Source organism: Sipha flava, unplaced genomic scaffold (assembly GCF_003268045.1).
Source record: "Sipha flava isolate LNK unplaced genomic scaffold, YSA_version1 179_pilon_pilon, whole genome shotgun sequence".
NCBI lineage: Eukaryota > Metazoa > Arthropoda > Insecta > Hemiptera > Aphididae > Sipha > Sipha flava.
This window is the reverse complement of record NW_020272149.1, coordinates 1,788,171-1,809,106: the sequence shown is the minus strand read 5'-3', so window position 1 is coordinate 1,809,106 and position 20,936 is coordinate 1,788,171. Positions and strand designations below refer to the sequence as shown.

Here is a 20,936-nt window from a genome sequence, read left to right as displayed (position 1 = left end):
TCTCCTCTGTCGAATTTAAAAATGCATCGTACAAAATGTTCTAGTTTAATAAAAAATGTTATCGGTCCTTCTTTACTAGAGAATGTTGTAAATGATTGTAATGGAAATCCATTTTCGTTAATTGTAGATGAGTCTACCGATGTGTCCGTAGTTAAATATTTATGTTTGTGTATTAAATATTTTAGTATTCAAGATCAAAAAATTAAAATTCAATTTTTAGGCCTAATTGAAGTAGAAAAATGTACAGCTGACTTATTATATGAACATATCTGTAAATACATTGATCGCATAGGCCTAAATCTAAAAAATTTAATTGGGATTGGAACTGATGGTGCAAGTAACTTATGTGGTAGAAACCATTCACTGTTTACTTTACTTAGACAGCAAAATCCTAATTTACAAATAGTACGATGCATTTGCCATTCTCTGAATAATGCTATTTCAAAAGCAGCTGATGTGTTTCCTAGTCACATAGATTTCATCTGTAGAGAAGTATTTAATTGGTTCCATATAAGTCCATTAAGGAGGGCAGAATATAAAAACACATTTGACCTATTAAATACTAATACTAATGGTAAAAATAAAAAGTTCCATCAATTTCATCAACTATCCGGTACCAGATGGTTAGCACGTTCCTATGTTGTTAGTACAATTTTAGAGCATTGGTTTGAATTAAAAACACATTTCAAATATGTTGTTAAAAAAGAAAAATGCTATATTGCTCGAACTTTGAACGAAATGTTTCATGATGATATTAATTATTTGTATTTAATAATAATAAAGCCAATATTAGAAGAGTTTAATAGGTTGAATTTAACATTTCAAAAAAATTTTGTCGACATTGGAAAATCGTATGATGATATCTGTGGATTATATATGTTTTTAGCAAAAAAAATAATGAAAACGACTTTAACCTCGTCAGATATTAACAATATTAGACAAAACATATCTAATGAAAGCGCTTATCTTCCAGTAGATAAATGTAACTTTGGTATACAGTACTATCAATTAATAAATACTCTTAAAATTGCATCGGATACTAAACATGTTGTTGATGTTAAAGCACTAGCATTCATAAAAGCTTTATTATTTGAATTAGATAAAAGACTTCCAGATAATTTAAAATTATTTCAAGAACTGCAGTATTTTTCTCCAAAACAATGTCTCAATCAATTACATCCAAAATTTTCCAATTTACCATTTATTCATAAATTTCTTGAACAATCAATGTTTTCTTTTTTAGAAGTACAGTGGGAAAACATCTTGAATATTACTTGGTCTATTCATTTATCTGAAGAGGAGTTAAATGATAGTCATGCATTTTGGGCTAAACTATATTTTTTTAAAGATGCTGGTGGGTCATTCATTTTCAGAGATCTCTCTGAATTTGTACTAAAAGTGTTATGTCTACCTTCAAGCAATGCAGTTGTTGAAAGGATATTTTCAATAATGAATGCAATTAAAACAAGATCTAGAAATAGAATGAACTTTTCTATGTTAGATAGCTTATTAAGAATTAGAAGCAGTTTTACATCAAAGACTAAATGTTGTACTGAATTTTCACCCTCAAAAGCTATGTATGATAAATTTAATTCAAATATTATGTATTCAAAACCTGAAAATGAATCTATTCCAAGTTCTGGAAACAACTATATTTATGATGATGAAGATAATACTATAGATATCTTTAATGAAATTACATTATCTGAATCTGAGAACTTTTATTAACAAGAAATTTCAAAATTGATTATACATTATATATTTTTATTTAAAAAGAAAATGTTATTAAATTACCTATATATTACAATAATATTGTATATTATGTTATTATTATTTTTTAATATTATTTTATATTAATTGTACAAAGTAGTACAACATTTTTGTAAGAGATGTGGTTTATTTTATTTTAATAAATTGTTTAAAGATTGATTAAAATATTAATTTTTTACAACTCCTTATTATCGTATAGATAACTAGTCATTAACAACCACAGATATATAAAAATATTTTTAAAAGTATTTTTATATATCTGTGTTAACAACACAGCCGAATAATGAATACAAAACAGAGAAATATATATTAAGAAATGATAATGATGATAATATGATTAAGTAACAATTTTGGTAATTACAGTTGGCGATATTTGGCTACTATGAAAAAATTATTTGGCTAGATTATTATTGGTATATCTGGCAACCCTGTATGGCATAGAACATTCATTAGCCGGTAACTCGTTGCCGGATCGCGTGTTCATTGTCAATCGCGTTTAAATCCTAATCGTTCGTGTCCGAGCTGTAAGAAATCACTTTTTTCGTTGTTGTTCTCAAATTTCCATCGGAAGTCAATTCATTGCTATCGTGTAAGTAACATTTTGCCTGTCAATCGCTGCACTAAGTATTAATATAACGGTGATAGATTGGGTAATATTTAAAATGTAAATGGCTCATGTTTATAATGAAAACTTAATTTTAAAGAAAATACTAATTGGTCGGTTATTACAACCAAACAATATGCTAATCTTTTTACCTCATTCATACCGATCGAGTGAGCTATGCTACTCGACTTTTGACGAATATTTTTTAGTTCTTTATTATGTCTTCGCGATGTAAAAAAAAACCTATCAGCCACCTTTTCTAATGTCGATACCTAAATATAATGAATTTTAATCGATTTTTCAAAAATATAGTTTATTTCAAGTGCAAATCATTAATCTATAATATTTATACAAATAATGTCCTATACATAATTTGTTTTTTTTTAATTTAAATTTTAAATTTAATTTTATCAATTTTAATGTTAATTTTTTTTTACTACTCGTATGTTTGTGACAATTCAACATTACAGCATGTGGAAATATTAGTTTCAAATGATAAGGTTATAAATAAAAATTTAAATATAGTAGGACAATGTCACAAAAAATAAATCATTGGATTAAAACGACTAATAATCGATTATTTCACCATACTCATTTTGCTTTAACTTAAGCTCGAATGTATAAACAATAGTTTAAAAAAAAAGACTTAAATAAAAGACTTCGCATATTTTTTTAGCACAACCAGAATTATACCTGAATACCTATTACATATATAAATTAGATTAATTTAATATAAATTTCAATCATGCAAACTTATTTTGCATATATTTGAAATTATTGAAAATATAAATACATCATATATTATTTATTTTTACATTTAATAGCATATTATTTATAAATTAAATTTTTTTTACATATTATCAACCATCGGGATATGTTTAGTGTTTATGAATAGGAACTATAGAAAATTATACACAATAAGTAAAACTAACTTATTGTAAGTAGGAATTAACATGCATACCTCAAGGCTGTGGCGGTTTGAATTTTTTTTCTTGGCTCACATTTAATATTATTACATCACCCACCCTAAAAAATGTTACTGCTCTACAAAAGTTGAATTTCATAGGTTTTTAGTGGATAAGTAATGAGTATTTAATTGGTATATACAGTAAATATATAGCCCTGTGTCACCCCTTTAACCAATTATATTTATATGATAAATAAGCCCAAGCATTAATATTTCTGTGACTCGTACACCTCCTTCGAGCCGCGACTGTCTAAAGATAAGGTTTTGTTTGTGCAGTTGACTGCAGCAGTTATTGTTGCATCCGTTGAATGTAATATTATAGAAACGGTTTTGTTTACGCGACTGTCCTATCATCGGCGGTTTTACCAACGACTGTGAAATAATTTAAAATATCACGATAATTTTTTTATTTGATATTGATTTAATTTTTTTGTTTATACTTCGTTCTGTATATTTCAGTGCGCATTTTGTACGCTGATATTGAAAATATATGTAAAATTTAATTTTGATTAATCTACCTACAGTTTACTATTTTTCATATTTTATGTCTGTGTATTATTCAATGAAGTAATTTTAAGCACATTTAAAAGAGTGTACTATCTATTTTTAATAAATATTAACCCTTTTTTTGCATATATTTGTTGAAAAAATAGATATATTTAATACATTTTAAATCATATAATTGCATATTTTGACATTTTAAATGCATATTTCTAATGAATTTTTGGTCATTAATATCCGAGCTCTAATAATAACGAGTTGAAATCAGCTTATAAAAATCTTAATGCGTCGATCTACCAGGTCGATGAATAGAATTGACAAAAAAACCTAATTCTAAAAATTCTAAAAATTAATTGTATGTTACAATGAAGATACACATGACGATGTCTAGTACGGTCACGTATCACATGTGAAAGCATTTCCTCAACAGTTACACTGACATTCGGTCATCTATTTACTACGATACTAAAATATAAATTAATATTAATGTAATCTCAACAAATTTTGATATTATATATAACATTAAATGCATTTAAACCCCGTGAAAAAATAGTAATTTTCCAACCCTTGAAGTAACTGCTCCCCTTGTTTTTCGATAACTGGTAGGGGAATGATCCTCTCGATCACCAATCATCTGAATTCTCCTCTGATTTCTACTCGGTCATGAATTTCTAAACAGTAATCAATTTTATTAAATCATCAACCTTTCAGTCATTGATATCGAATAATTAGTATCCTAAATACTAATTATATATTGGCAATTACTTCAAGCATATATATAATTCATGTTTTATCGTCAGTTCAGTGGCACCGTAAAACAATGTTCACATAGACACATTTTTTAGCTACCTACGGTATCTTACTCAAAATTATTCTAAAAGCAATCTTAGTGTACAATATTTTTCCTTTTAAATATTTTCAGTTGATCGTACAAAAGTACAAACATTTTTTTGAAAAAACGTTTAAATTAGTATCCAAGTAATTGATGATAAAATGTATTTGGATATTGAATTTTCCAATAAAAACGATACTGTAACGCTGTCAAAAAAAAAAAAAAAAAAATTAAAATAATAATATAAAAAAAAAAAAAAAACATTAAAGATAGTTGTGTAACTCCCGCTCTCTGTGTACTATATAAAGTTGTTTAAATATAGTTAAAGACCTAATTAGCTGTGTGATTATTACAACCTTAATTTTCTTACGTTACTATGATGATAAACATTTTAATTATATTCATTAAACTATATAGGTACTATATATATAATATAGTACTATACATAAATTATGTATCAGTTATCAGTATTATTATAATTCATCTAGTGACTTACTGTGTGTAAAATATTAATAAATCTTTTCATAAAAATGTTTATTTAAATATCATTGATCTTAAACTGTAAAGATATTAATTTCTACAATCGGGAGGGACTTTTGACCCTTTTTTTGTTCAATATTTAATCATTATTTTGACAAAGTAATTAATAATTAAAATCATATATCATTTTAATAAGAAAAGGCTCCTAGTCAATTGAAAATTATCATTCTTTCACTTCTATTTTTTTTTGCATTTTTAATCAAAAATGCAACATCTCAATTTTAAATTGTACATTTCTCGTTTCGATTAATCATTTTTTTTTTTTTTCAAAATCTAAAAGTAATTTAATAGTGATAGTTTTATTGTCACGCATAACGGGACAAGATCTTGTTGAATTATTTCATATATTATTTTATATTTCAATCAAATTTGATTAACGAGATTTATAGATGCTATAGTAAAAACATGAAACACTAATTCTAATCAATAATTTGTGACAGTAATTTTGATTATTTAACATAGAACTTAAGTAAAACTAAGATCTATAAAACCACGCAAATAAACATGTAAGTAAATAAATATAATCTTTTTTTGGCAATTTTTGAATTCAATGTTTTTTATTGAGTTTAATATGTGGTTATATCAATTTTTTTTAAATTTGCTGCCAGTTTTATGATTTATCAAGTCGGACCGATAATATTGTAATACTATACTATGATTTTAGCTATTATTATTAATAATAGCCCTTCTCGTAATTACGATAACACGTACACCAATTAAGTTGAATAATAAATTCTTTGTTTCACATTTAAATTAAAATAAACATTAATTATTATATATATCTTGACAACTTAAGTTTTCGTATTTTGTATAGTTAATTCAATATTATTAAATTATATCGATAATGGGAATAAAATAAATATCATAGCATAATATATCGCTTGTTTGCTACAAAAACAACATAACACAACAATCGTAATTTTTGAGGTGTTAGCAAATAATAATAATTTTGGTGCTTTTCTTTATACTGCAAGAACGAGATAAGTCAACATACAAAAATTAACCGCTAGATGACAGTTGTGACGTTATTGCTTTGCCATCATATTGCAAATAAAATTTTCAAATGCGTTTTGTGTAAAATCATGTTTTTCGTGTTATGTCATTGTTGTAGCAAACAAGCGTTTTCATATTATGATTTAAACATTCTTAATACACGAATAACATTAAATATATATGTAAATATTAAAACTGGAAATCAGTGAGGTATCTCATTTTCAGTACTATTCAAAGTAATAATATTTATATTAATAATGACAGTCACAAATCATAACACAATAAAAACCAAGTTTGAACGACGAAACAAAAACAAAAAACAATATATAATAAATAAACTAGTTTTATTATTATTATTTTTTTTTTACATTTATTTAGGTTTTGTACAGTTAGTTTAAACTTTATTAAAGAATGAAATAATATAATGTTCCTAGAATTTGGTTAATCGCAAATGATAAAAATATAATTACTCTAATGTGTTTAATAAGTGCAATAATTTTTCTATACCATAGCATACTTGAATGTGACGGTCGTCGTTTATTTTTGTATTATAATTATGACGATTATTTTTATATATCTATTCAATTATCAACTGAATTGGTTTTTATTTCTAATTACAATTATTTAAACTATTTATTTTAAACGGAAAATGATATTATAATGGTCGAACCCGTAATTGTAGTATGTATGATGTTGTTGGGCCAATATTGTTGGATAAAAAATAAATCGTGCGAGAATAACTATGTCGACTAATCATTTACCATCAACCCGGTTACTATATTATTATGTACAAACTCGTGTATTACTTATGGTTACGCTCATGAACACATGTGTTTTTAGTTGACGCTTTGTAAACCTTTAAAAACGTGTATAAAAAATGGCGCACACTTCTTAGTGGTGAAATCATTGTGTTTTGTAATCGGTCAGCAATACCTTACTATAAAAAATGTAAATAAAAATAAGTTATTAAAACAAATCAATTATGAAATAAAATCATGAATTATTTAAAATATCCCATTTTAGGAAAGAGCATGTACATTATGAAGATAACACGTTATATAATTAGATTCACAGGTTAAGTATATTTATTTATGTTCTTAAATAAAACGTTTTTAATTAATGAGGCATATTTAATATATGATATTTAATATAAAAAAATAATTTTTAAATTACGTTCGATGATAGACATAAGTTTCTTTTCTAAAAATGTAATATTTAAATAACATTTGTATCAAATAAACAACTAAAATCTAAAAAAAATTATTTCCATCTTAAATCTTTACAATTGTAACTATCAATTTTCAGTCAAATTTTCCCTAGCTATTTTCGGATAAGTTCGTAATTTTAAATTCAAACATGCATTGCAATATAAGGTTAAAACTAAAATAATATTATTAATATCACTTTATTTTAATAAAATAAAATATGTATGAAAAAATACCTGAATATGTGGTTGTTTGGTTATTAATTTCAAACTATACTATTAATGCATTATTTTTAAAAGTAAACCACACAAATTATAAAATTCGTTAAATAATTTATCGAATATAAAAAAAAATTGACTTGGAAAATACTGTATTTTACGAGTATGTAAAACTTGTTTTCAAAACTTATTCATCTTATTAATCTGTTATTTAATTAAAAAAAAAAAAAAGATTGAAAGTAATTTTGGTCTGATTAACATAACAATAAATATTTGTTACTATTCAATATCTGTGATATATTCAAATCATTCAATTGAACACTCCATCACGTGACTAGTTTCATTTTTATTTAATTTGTTGGAACCCTAAAATTGATTTTCTTATCCTTAGACTATTTTATACCTTCTTAATTTGAACTCAAAGATGCACTACCCTAAACATTTCATTAAATAATAACCAATTAATGGAAAAACAGTAAATTTATTGTGCGAAATATATATTTATTTGTCAATATTTTAAAAGAACATTCCTGTATTGATATTTTAAATGTTTAAAAATAAATTATCATTTACTATTAGACTGTAATATTAACAATTACTCATTAATATAGCAATGATTAAAGAATTGTATGCGGGAAACGATTCTGAATTAAGCTTGGTTTACTCAAATGTTAGAATACATAAAGATGATTTTAAAGTTATATACTCGTAAAAAATATATGTATTAAGGTTTTTGTAATATTTATTGAATATCTACTGTAATAAATTATAAATTACTCGTATTTATATACCAAGTTTTAATATCTAAAACCAATTTCAATAAAAAACCATTTATAATCATTAACTGTAATTATATTATAATAATAACGTGTAAAATATAAAAATAATATTGACATACATTAATATATTTTATTGTACCCTTTGTGCATAAAATATAATTAATAGTTAATAATAAAAAAGTTAGGTATCCAATGACTTTGTAGAAATTACTGTACAATGTATTTTTATTAAAAATGCCTCATTAAATAAGTGTTAATATCTAGTTTTAAGAAAAGTTATACTAATTTTCCAGAATAAAATGTTTACTATAAAATTTAATTTGTTTAATATATTACTTATGTTATTTATTCATTGATTTATGTACTTCTTATAGAATACTTCTCATTGTGTATTTAATTAATTTATATAAATTACATTTTATTTCATTGTTTATTATTTATTATTTTCGTTTTGATTTTAGAATAAATCAATTAAACTTTAAAACAATTTAATCATAGTAGAAATTGATTGTTTTACAGGTTATATAAGTGCAATCTAGAACATTCGTAATGGATTCATTAATCACGGTTATGAATAAACTGCAAGATATGTTTTCGACTGTTACCTTAACACAAAATATCGATCTACCGCAGATCGTCGTGGTGGGAAGTCAAAGCTCGGGTAAGAGCAGCGTGTTGGAAAGTTTGGTGGGTAAATCGTTTTTGCCTAGAGGCACCGGTATAGTGACACGGGCACCATTGGTACTGCATCTCATCAATTCGTCGGAATTCGAAGAGGAAACCAACGACTGTAAATCGTACAACGATTGCGCCACGTTTCAGCATAAGCCGAACGTGGTGTTTTACGATTTTGATAAAGTGCGTAAAGAAATCGAATTGAAGACAATAGAGCTAGCGGGTGACAATAAAAACATCTCTAACCAACCGATCGTGTTGAACGTTTACTCCAAGCAGTTATACAATCTGAGTTTCGTTGACCTGCCCGGGTTGACCAAAATGCCGGTTGGCGATCAACCAGATGACATCGAAATACAGATTAGGGAATTGGTATTGGAGTACATTAACAATGCCAACTCGATTATATTGGCTGTGGTGACGGCCAATACGGATCCAGCTACTAGCGAGAGTTTGCACATCGCCAAGTCCGTAGACCCCAGCGGAGACCGCACAATAGCGGTCGTTACGAAATTGGACATAATGGACGCGGGCACGGATGCCAATGAATTGCTATGCGGGCAAGTGATCCCTGTCAAACTCGGAATAATCGGTGTCATTAACCGCTCGCAAAAAGATATCAACGAGCAAAAAACCATCAAGCAATCGTTAGAAGCCGAGGAAAAATATTTTCGTATGAAGTACCCTACCATTGCGGACAAACACGGAACGATCGTTTTGGGCAAAAGGCTACAACACTTGTTGATTGCAAAAATTAAAGAGACGTGCCCGGATCTGAAAAATCAAATTTTGGACATGTATAACACGTATTCGAAGCAGCTAAGAAAGTATAAAGAATTCACCAATAATTATGATCGTTCGCTGCTCGATTTAATTACGCAGATCGTCACCAGTTACGTGGCGTCTTTGGATGGGCAAGCGTCTAATACTTCTTTGACGAAACTCGACGGAGGTGCCGAAATATCGAACTATTTCAAAGTGGTTTTTAACAAAGAAATCGACGAGATCGATCCGCTTAAAGGGTTGTCCAACGATGCAATCATGAATGTCATCAACAATGCATCGGGTACTAGTATGGGAGTGTTTATGCCGGCTACAGCATTCGATCACATCGTGAAAAAACAATTACGACAGTTGGAAGAACCATCATTAAAATGCGTCAGTTTCGTTCACGAAAAACTTATGTCCAACATTTTTAATTTAAACAATGACACATCGAGTGAACTCAAAAAATATCCTAGGCTTATGGAAAGAATAGTGGATTTATTAGAAACATTATTGAATAAGTACAAGGAAAAATCCAATGATGCTGTTATAAAAATGATCCTATACCAAGAAGCGATGATTAACACTCATCATCCGGACTTTGTTGAAGCCGTGATAGAGTCCGATGATTATAAAGAGCTATTTCTACCTATAAAATTAAATGGAAAACAAATGAGTGAAAATAATAGCTTTTCTGATTCGGAAGAAGAAGCTGAGTTTGATTCTTCAATGAATAATGATTTTATTAAAAAGGAATTTCTAGAAGAAAGTAAGCGAAAGGCTGTCGAAAGAATAACTACATGCGCTTTTAGTTCATTTTCTAAAACTGATAAAACTATACTGGAATCAAGGGCTCAACTACTCACTTTGTTTATACAGTGTTACTTTAAGGTGGTTAAAAAAATGGTTCAAGATATCATCCCAAAAACAATTATGTATGAAATGGTAAATCAAATTAAACAAAACTTTCAAAAAGCCTTGATATCCAAAGTTTACAAATCAAATGACCTTAAAATGGAAGATTTGTTGATAGAGTCTCCAGAAGTTATAGATGAAAGGGTAAAAGCTCAAAATCGATTTGATGCGACCGATAGAGCTTTAAAATTGATGAGGGAGATTGAACAACTCTGTCATGTGTCTGGTTAATTAAATTTAATAATTTAGTGTTTTTCAAATAATATATTTTTCTTTTTGATATTTATAAGAGTATATTAATATGTGTAATATTAATCGATATAATTTTTCTTAACTATAACTAATTGAACTAGGTAATTGATTTAATTATTTTATAATTCATTATGTCATTATATTTTATTATTTATACTTATAATAATCATAATTAACTGTATCAATCAAAAATATTATTCAGTTATATTGGAACAATGTTAAGAATTTTTTTATATTGATATTTTTATGGTTTTTATAAATAAAGATATTGGTTTTCAAGTATTTTTATATAATTACTTAATTGGTATGTTGTATTGTAAATTAAACCAAGGTGCTAAGGTGCATCATACTTTAATATCAAATTAAATTTATATTATAATTTTGATTTCCTTCATTTTTCAAAATTGATTAATAGCTAGATAATAAATTTCAAATTTTCTTTAAAGTGTACCTTTGGTAAATTGTAACAATAATATTATAGTCAATAGTACTATAAAATATTTAATTTATGTTGTTTTTTTTTTCTGAATTAATTAATTGTATAGGCTCAAAAGTAATGGTATTTAATCTGTTTTATTGGAATTTTATTATAAGAGCATATATAGATTACACTGATTCTGCATCATAATCAGGCACAATAATAAAATCTATAGTAGGTAGTATCTATTGGTATCAGCAAATGTGTTGTCGATAGAGAAACGGTACTAACCTCAATATACTTACTGACACATTGAAATTCTCAGTGGATTCCTAATAGCTTTAGAAAATAAAAAATTTTTGTATAAATTCTGTAAAATGAATCTTTCTATCAAGTAAATCCACCGGAACACAACAAATGTAGGGAAACAGGACCCGATTCAGCCCGTTATGTTTTAAAACATTATTTTATTCCATGGGTTCTCAAACTTTTGAGGTCCATGCCCTCTTTCAAACTATTTTATGAGTTCACGCCCCACCCCCTCTCTACTATAAGATTGATGTGTGCTTAATTTTTATATGTAAACTACACTTTAATGTTAATTATTGGATTAATAAGAATATAACTTCAATGAAGTTTTTTTAATATTAAATTTTTCAGAGGGATCACTTGCCCCCTCACAATTACGCCACTGATTATACACTTGTGTGCATTATATAGTCACAGTGTAGATAAATTTATGTTAAGACTGTAGATACTAAAAATAGTGGGAGATGGAATTAGTTTACTACATATAGCATGGTTTACTTATAATAAATAATTATAACATGGATTGAAATATAATGTAATTTTTTTATTAATAGATAATATATTTTAGATAAAAAAACCATTTATTACACATTCGCACATATTAAAATATGCAAATTCGTGATTAGATCGATATTTATTGATATTATAATATTTGTTAATTTATTATATTAGTCATTATTCATAGGTAACGCATTATGATAAATATTATGTCACATTTACATTAGGTAAATATTATCTGATATCACGACTCAGTAATAAATAGAGTAGTAGTCTAACTCTATGGATGACTGTGATATTCTGATAGTATAAAGCAAACATGTGATTTGCTATAGGCATAGATAATAAAGATTTATTTATATTCTTTATTATCTATGGCAGAAATTCCCAACCTTTTTTGACTCACGGCACCCTTTATTATTTTCTAAAAATTTGGAGGCACCCTATAGCCTATGCCCTATACTTTATAGTTTATACTGAATACGCAATACTAATATATCGTATATTTAAATTTATATTTTGTAACTTCGGTTTTATTTAGCATTAATTAACAATAAAGATAAGATTAAGTCACAAGTATTTCACCGTAAATAACTTTAAAATAGTTCACATTAAATCGATAGCAATCGAACTAGTATGAAAATTAAAATAGATTGAACATCTCAGTATTACTATGTAAAAATTATATGTGTTAATAATTAATTCATTAAATTATATTGTATGTACCTAATTAATTATACACAATAGGTTTTATACTATAGACATAGAGTATAGTCTGTTTTATTACTCATAGTGCTATATTTTTCATGAAGGCGTTTAAAAATAAGTATATATTTCAAATATTTTTGTGGCACCCTAAATTTAATCTTGTGGTACCCTAGGATCCCGTGGCACCTTGGTTGGGAACCTCTGATCTATGGCTATAGGTACGTGAAAAATAGAAAGTAGCAGTTAGAGTAGCTACCACTGCTATTTTCACTGTGATTTTTTTTATTACAGTGTGATAAATATTTTTCACAGTTTAACATCACTTAAGGTACGGTTTCCCATCTTCGGCTGGCCGCAACGACTAGTCGCAACTACTGAACGCTGCGTGCCGACTGGTTTCCTATATGCGACTTTACTTTGCGGCTGGTGTATAATAGTTTATTTTATTCCAATATTTAGTAGTGTGCAGACGTGTTTAGCTTAAAACTTTTTATTTTAATAACTATTGTTGTACCTTACGAATTGTACGAACTGTGATGGAGGAAATTATTATTAATAATAATACAATAATTAGTCTTCTATTAGAGGAGGAAGAAGAATATGAAATGTATAATAATCGATTAGAAATTAATAAAAGAAAATCAATCGACAGTTTTTTTACAACTCGAGAAGATGAAGGTTTTTTTTAAATTTTAATAAATGGACATTTACATAACAGTAAACCAAAATTCCGTGAATTTTTCTGTATAAATTATGACCAGTTTATGTTCATTCTATCATTGGTAAACAGTTGACAACACGCATGCGACTGATCGATAATACTGCTATCAGATCACTACAGTCGCAAGCCGCAACGACTATTTTTGACACGCACGCGTCGATCGCACATTGGAAACCACGTTCGCAGTTTAAATATAGATCAGTCATTGCGACTAGTCGTGGCGTTCAGTCGTATGCGGCCAGCCGCAGATAGGAAACCGTACCTTTACGGCGACACGACGTCCTGCTACGACATCGGCTCGATTAACGTGGATTGAGCATAGTGAAAATATGATCGGTTCACGCATGCGCATATACATTTTCACTCCCAAAACTCGCATAAAAATGAAATATTTGTCATAGCACTTGGTTCATAGATGACTTGTGCTCACGATTATACAAACGACAGCGAAGACATCGCCTTGATGGTTGGGTGAAGGGTGACGATCATTTCCCAGACATTTTCGTTATCGCGGACCATTGCAATGCTTGTAACTATCTATATAGAACTATTTTTATCAACAATGTTCATCTATAAATAATTCTATGGATATTGTGTACACTATACCCAAGGTGGATATATATATATATATATCCACCTTGACTATACCTTATTATGAATACATTATTATTTACTGTACAACCCTAATTAGTACTTATTATCAGTTCCGAACTATTGTAGTTCGCAGATGACAGTCCACATTTTTAATTTTTAATATTGTCTCTATTATCAATTGAAAAACTTATGATCAAAAATATTTCTAATTTTAATGAAAAGGTTATTGATATATTTGCTGAAAGAAAGAAGAATAGAATTAGTTTGTAAAAATGTATCTGACTAATATAATAATTATGATCTATTTTTCATTATGTACAATAAATACCTATAAATATATTATTTATATTTATAAAATTCAGTTTTTCTAATGTACCTTATTTATTATTAATTCTTACTATGTATGAAGTATTAAATATAAATTGTATAAATGTGCACCACCAACTATTTTATCCACGAGCCGCCACTGCAAAGTCGTACTAACTACAGAGGAAAATTCGAACATGTTAGCATTGAGTTGTAAGCCGAGCTAAAACCACGTGTTCGCACGACAAAATCGAATTTAATGGTTAGAGCGCCGATTATATTATCAAAGTCAGGAAGGTTTGTGCTTAGTCGTGCGATTACATACGACCAAAAGTCGCACGTGTTCGGTTCCAGTGTGAGACCGGCCTAAGTCCTTTAATCATGACCCGGAGGAAACCGGCAACTATTCGGATCGTGTGCGTTGTAAGCCACGACCTTGGACCCAACGCACAAATATGTTTTGCCCGGTCCGAATTTGCGTAATTTGACGTACGCATAATTGTCAAAATTAAAAATACAATGTACACACAAATAATGTGCTCATAATGTGGACACACCTATATATATGTTCGACGTGAGCTCGGCCATATTAACCCTTGGTTAGGCGCGTAAAATATTAACACTCGTTTAGGCACGCGGTCCATTATGGTAGACAATTTAAATTTCGAACTAATTCAACTTAATTCTAAATATTTTACTTTTATATTTTGACTGAAGTGATATATTGTAAAGGTCGAGTCACACTATACGAAACGTCAACGTCACGTCAAATATATCAGCCATTCACACCCAAACGTCAAAACGCAGAAACGCCACGGGAATATAACCGACACGACGAGATAAACTTGCTCACTGCTCTGTGTTTTTTAATTGTATATCTAGTTATTTTTAATGAAAATTTTGTAAATTTCTTCATATTGGCGAACTTCAATTAAAATTTCATCATTTATAATTAGATATTATGAAATAGTTTAAAATATATAATAATTATAATATAAAAATATTATAATAATATATTATAATAGGTATTATATGTGACGTGGACGAAACGTTCATGCATTCACACCATTCTAACGGACAAGAACGAAAGGCATCGGCACGTCAAACAAAAGTTTTCGATAAACATTGACGTTCCGTGCCTTTGACGGTACGTGACGGTGCCGGTCAATGTAAACACTGTCGTATTTATAGATGACAACATATTTTGACGTGACGTTGCCGGTCTGTTACGTGACGTTAACGTTCCGTACAGTGTGAATCGACCTTTATAGTCCCAAGAAAACATATGTACTATTACCGAAATATAAAACAATATCTATAAATATTTGAGAAAATACCATTATTTCGTCAGTAGTGGAATTCAGATTATTTCTTTCGCAGTATTTCTATTTTTAAAACCACTTGGCCAATTATTATCTAATCGGCAAAATAGAAACCTTAAAATCATCAAAAGTTAATTTTTCGATATTATTAGCACAAAATTTCTAAAATGTGGGAAAATCGATATGTAGAAAATGTTGCGATGTTAAACCAAATCTGTTTTCAGATTTCTTATCACATCAATAGATCGGTACGTTGGAAGTACGATTTTATCCCGATTTCAAATAGTAGCCGTATAGGTGACATGCGAGTGCGCGTGCGAGTGTTTCCACGGCGTGTATCCCGGCACACGCGATTATAACATAAATAATAATATAAAACCCAATTATTACCTAAATTAGAATTACAATAACAAAAATCCAACATAATTATCGATGCAACCAAACCGAAAGGCAGAACGGGCTGGGGAGAATAAGCTGCGTATTATAGACGGTATTGAAACTGAGTTCACGACATACGAGTAGTACGTCCGTTATTTCATCCGTTCGTCATATTTTGTTTTTAGTAATTTGGGTAATTTAGTATATCGATATTATTGCATGAGAGTTGTGTAGTCATTTGGCTATTTGACTTTTACATTGACTGTTGTACAATTTTTTGCTTTTGTACTAAAAATTTATTTTATTCAATACCAAAGTATTTATTTTTTAATTATAAAATAATCGGCATGGTAAACTATGATAAAAAAAAATCGTGTCTAAATTAAAAAAGCATAAAGACAATGCCGGAACACTACTAAAAAGACGATTGAATTCCAAATCTGATACAGTAAGTTATCTTACTTTTTTTAGTCAATACATTTATAAATAATTAAATTATAGCCGTGTTTTATAAATAATTTTATAAATATTTTTAACATTTATAAGAAATATATCTATGTATTACAAAGGTATATGTGTTGATAAAATTGAACGGGATGACTTATTTTGGTTGAACAATATGGAAATGTCTTTGTCAGAATTTTATCTTTGTTATATGGTACCAGAAATAATTTTTCCGCAACTAAAATTATTAAAATATATAACTTATTGACGAAAATGACAATAATTTTTAAATCACTGCACTTGCAATAGATATTATACTTTTTAGTTATTAACCATTTATATTCTGTATAGGTACATTTTTAGTATTAATGTTTGAAAATAAGAATAATTTATTCTAACCTTATAAATTATTGTTATAAACATAATAATTTTACTATATACTAATGAATAAAATATGTAATTTTCAAGTCATATTTTGCCATATTCATCATGTCAAATTGTATTCTAATATTTTTTTTTTGTAATAGTTATCATTTATTTTATTGTATAATATTTTTCATACTATCATAAAGAAATCTTTAAAATAAAGACAATCTTCAATAAACAATTCAATTTAAGATAAATAAAACAATAGAAATAAAAGTTAATATGAATTTTATATTTTTTTTTTTTGTCAACGAAAACATTGTTAGAGAAAAAAATCTAAAAATTGATATTTAAAAAAGTAGACATTTTCAATACTTTGGAAACATTTTTTTTTTTAAAAAAAACTTTCGTTTTTAGTAACCTTTTACAGTTCTTAATAGTAAAAAACAACAAAATGAAAAATATTAATTTATGAATGAAAACTTAATACATTTAATTAAAACTTATTTCATAAATTTAAAAACAATAAAGAAAAATGTTTGTTGTTGGTGATTATAAAAGCAATATACTCATAAAAAAAGGTTAAATATATTTCATCATAATAAAATTAGTTATAGAATTTGTAAAAACAATTCCTATCATCGTTAGAACAGAAATTAACAAAGCATTTAGAACATTGAATAAATTACTGATATTTGCAATTGGTCATTATACAAACTCTTCTATTTATCGTTTGGATTTGCCAGTGATCTAAGTGATAGTTTATGATATCCACAGGAGGTAGTGATTTATATTTATATCGAAATCATTTAAATTTGAATGTGCCATGATGATCGTAAAAACATCAAATAATTCGTACAAAATAAAATTACGTATTCGTTGTGTTGTTATTTCATAGTAATGCATATATGAACGGTGATTGGTAAACTAAAAGTCGGTAAATCCATTTTACTCAGAATTGTAGATAAATAAAATATCAATCATATTATCTCTCCAAAGTTTAGACCAGTGTTTCCCAAACTTTTTCGACTCACGGCGCCCTTTTTGATTTAAGGTTTTTTCAAGGTGTCCTTCTCTAAGTCATAGCATGACTAATATTAAGGAAAATGTTAGACCCGATTGTATTTCATGACAGCGCGGCGCCCTTATACAGACATCGCGGCGCACACTTTGGAAATCTATGGTTTAGACAATATGGAATCTAAATATATATTTTTCCAACAATTTCGACACATGGCTTAATTCCTACAAGCTGCTAAAAATAGCACGAACCAGTCTTTTTTCCGTTGCCACTATTATCAAATTAAAATCTAAATTTTGAAATATGTTCGTTCGAACGGTTTAAATTATTTACCAGATCTTACTTTATTGATAATGAAAAATAGTAACATGGTTAAAATATAATTTTTATTAAGAGGATGTCGGCGCAAAATAAAACGTGTGTGCAACGCTCCAGAGATGGCATTGCGCGCCGTATTGGTGGCGCCGCGGCAGACCGTAATCACATCTATTATCGCCGACCGTGACGGTCCGTCTGCCATAGGGATGGGCCAAAAATATCGATATTTGTAAACAATATATCGATATCGTTTGATATTTTCGATTTATCATAATATCGATATATCATCATCCGATAATATTAATATCGTCGACTACGGACGTAACTCGAAATTTTCATAATTTTTATTTTGATGCACTGTATTTTGTGCATATTTTGATATCAAATTATCATATTATTTCTATGTGATTTTATAAGATATCATAACACAGATAATAATACAACAAACTGAAATAACAATTATTAGTACTAGGAATTAGAGAGTAGGGATTGGGAATTTCCAGATGGTTAATTGTACCATAATATGGTACATTATTATTCCACGAATAGTGGTATCGAACGTTTCGTTGAGTATTTATATCTGGCTACAATTTGTAACGCTGTGCGCTCGCTTTTTGATTTACGGCCTTTACGCTCATAGCTTACCTATTCACTAGAGCTCCTCTTACCTTTAATTTGTGTATCAACTCATAAAACACAAAAAAATTGCTTACAGCATAGCTTGATTTATACATTTAGATTAATTACTTACTTTTTAAAATGCATGTGAAAAATATAAATTACAAGTATTTAGTATTGTTTATTATAAAAAAATTCCATTTTAATTACGATTAAAAAATAATCAACAATACAAATAAAATGGTGTAGCGTATAAAATCTGGGTCTAATGTGTGTGGTGTGGAAAAAATAATAAGTCGCAATTTAATGTAATACAATATACTTAATTCTCCGATGACGCCAATTTAATCAATATAATCTAATAATAATACTAACATAAAAAAAATTACATACTGAATTTGACTAGCATATTATATACATATATTTATATGTATTTAAAATTAAGTTTAATAGAAAAATCTGCTAATAAAGGTACAGATGCTTTCACTGCTTTAGTTTTTGGGTAGAATATTTTTATAGATGCTAGTTTACTATATTATAAGTAGAGCCCAAATTTATATGCATTTGCATGTTTGTAGTAAGAATATGCACGTCTATGGAGGTTTAAAATGACCATGATTCATACCACACCGAATTTAAACACCAAATTTTACATTGCATATTTTGCATATTTTGAAGGTTATTGCATATTTGTTCATAAATGCATATAACATGCTTACTTAATAGATTTTTAATAAATTAACTATTTTAGTTTACAATAAATTTTGTAATGGCCTCGAATAGAGATGATAGATATTAAGTTTTATTAAGATTATATATTTTTATTTAAGATATTAAGTTTTGAAAAATATTATTTTAAAAGATTTGTATTTTTTTTTTAAGTTTTCCATTAGTTTTTTGAGGGTAGGGAACTTCAAATGATCTAAAATATTTATAAAATCTAAAATATTTATTTTTAGTTTTTTTTTTATTTGTATTCTCGTTTTTAAGTTTCCTAAAAGTTTTAGATTGATTTAAATGATTTGAAATAAAAAAAAGTGGATATTATCATTTTTTTTTTTTTGTTTTTGATAAAATATTTAGAATTTTATTTGGTTTAAAAGTGTGGTTTTAAAAAAAAAAACACATTTTATAAAGTGTAAAATAATGTATATAATTGCATAGTTAGCTACTTTTTCGTTGCATATTTGTATTATATTTGACACTTTTTAAATGCATATTAATCGGGGCTCTAATTATAGGTATTAGGAATTTATATTACATTTCAACAAGTAAATTCAAATGCTAAAGTAGTAATAAAATCAATAGGTGCTTACCATTCTGTACGGATGGACCACCGATTTTTAACTAATGACTTAGTAATTTTTTTTTTGTTGGTACGCTTTACCATCAATTTTTTATTCGCCACAGTTATAAATTAATCTCTCGTGTTTCTCATCAAATGGACAAATGATAAATGACGAGTTTTCATTTTGGATAAAATACAATTATTAGAAATTTAAAATATATGTTTTGTACTTCATAAATATTATATATACAGTATATATACGTATAAATATTTTTTTATATAAATCACATAGGTGGTTTGGTTTATTCGCTGAAAGTGGTAAATATTTATAATAATATAATTATTCACTAGTTGGACTGAAAACATCACAATAATATTTATTTTTATTAGCCTTCGGAAGATACCATTGAGCTTGACATCTACAATCATAATAATTATTATTATTATTCCTGGAAAAAATCAATCGCCGAATAGTTTAAAATAGATCGTGCGTACTAGCATTGATTATAAAAAATACTATTTATAATCAATGATACTACTATAGACGCGACCAAATCCGCTGTTTGTCGTGGGAGAAATAACCGCCGACGTTGTCACTGCCGGCCGTAGGC

The 20,936-nt window shown here is 27.7% G+C and overlaps 1 protein-coding gene and 1 pseudogene across 1 annotated transcript in view; both read left to right on the top strand.

Moving 5' to 3' along the window:
* Window positions 1-20,936, top strand: part of LOC112680664 — a 171,061-nt gene that overhangs the window by 48,410 nt on the left and 101,715 nt on the right. The gene's annotated exons all lie outside the window — the stretch shown is intronic.
* Window positions 2,266-11,131, top strand: LOC112680663 (annotated as a pseudogene).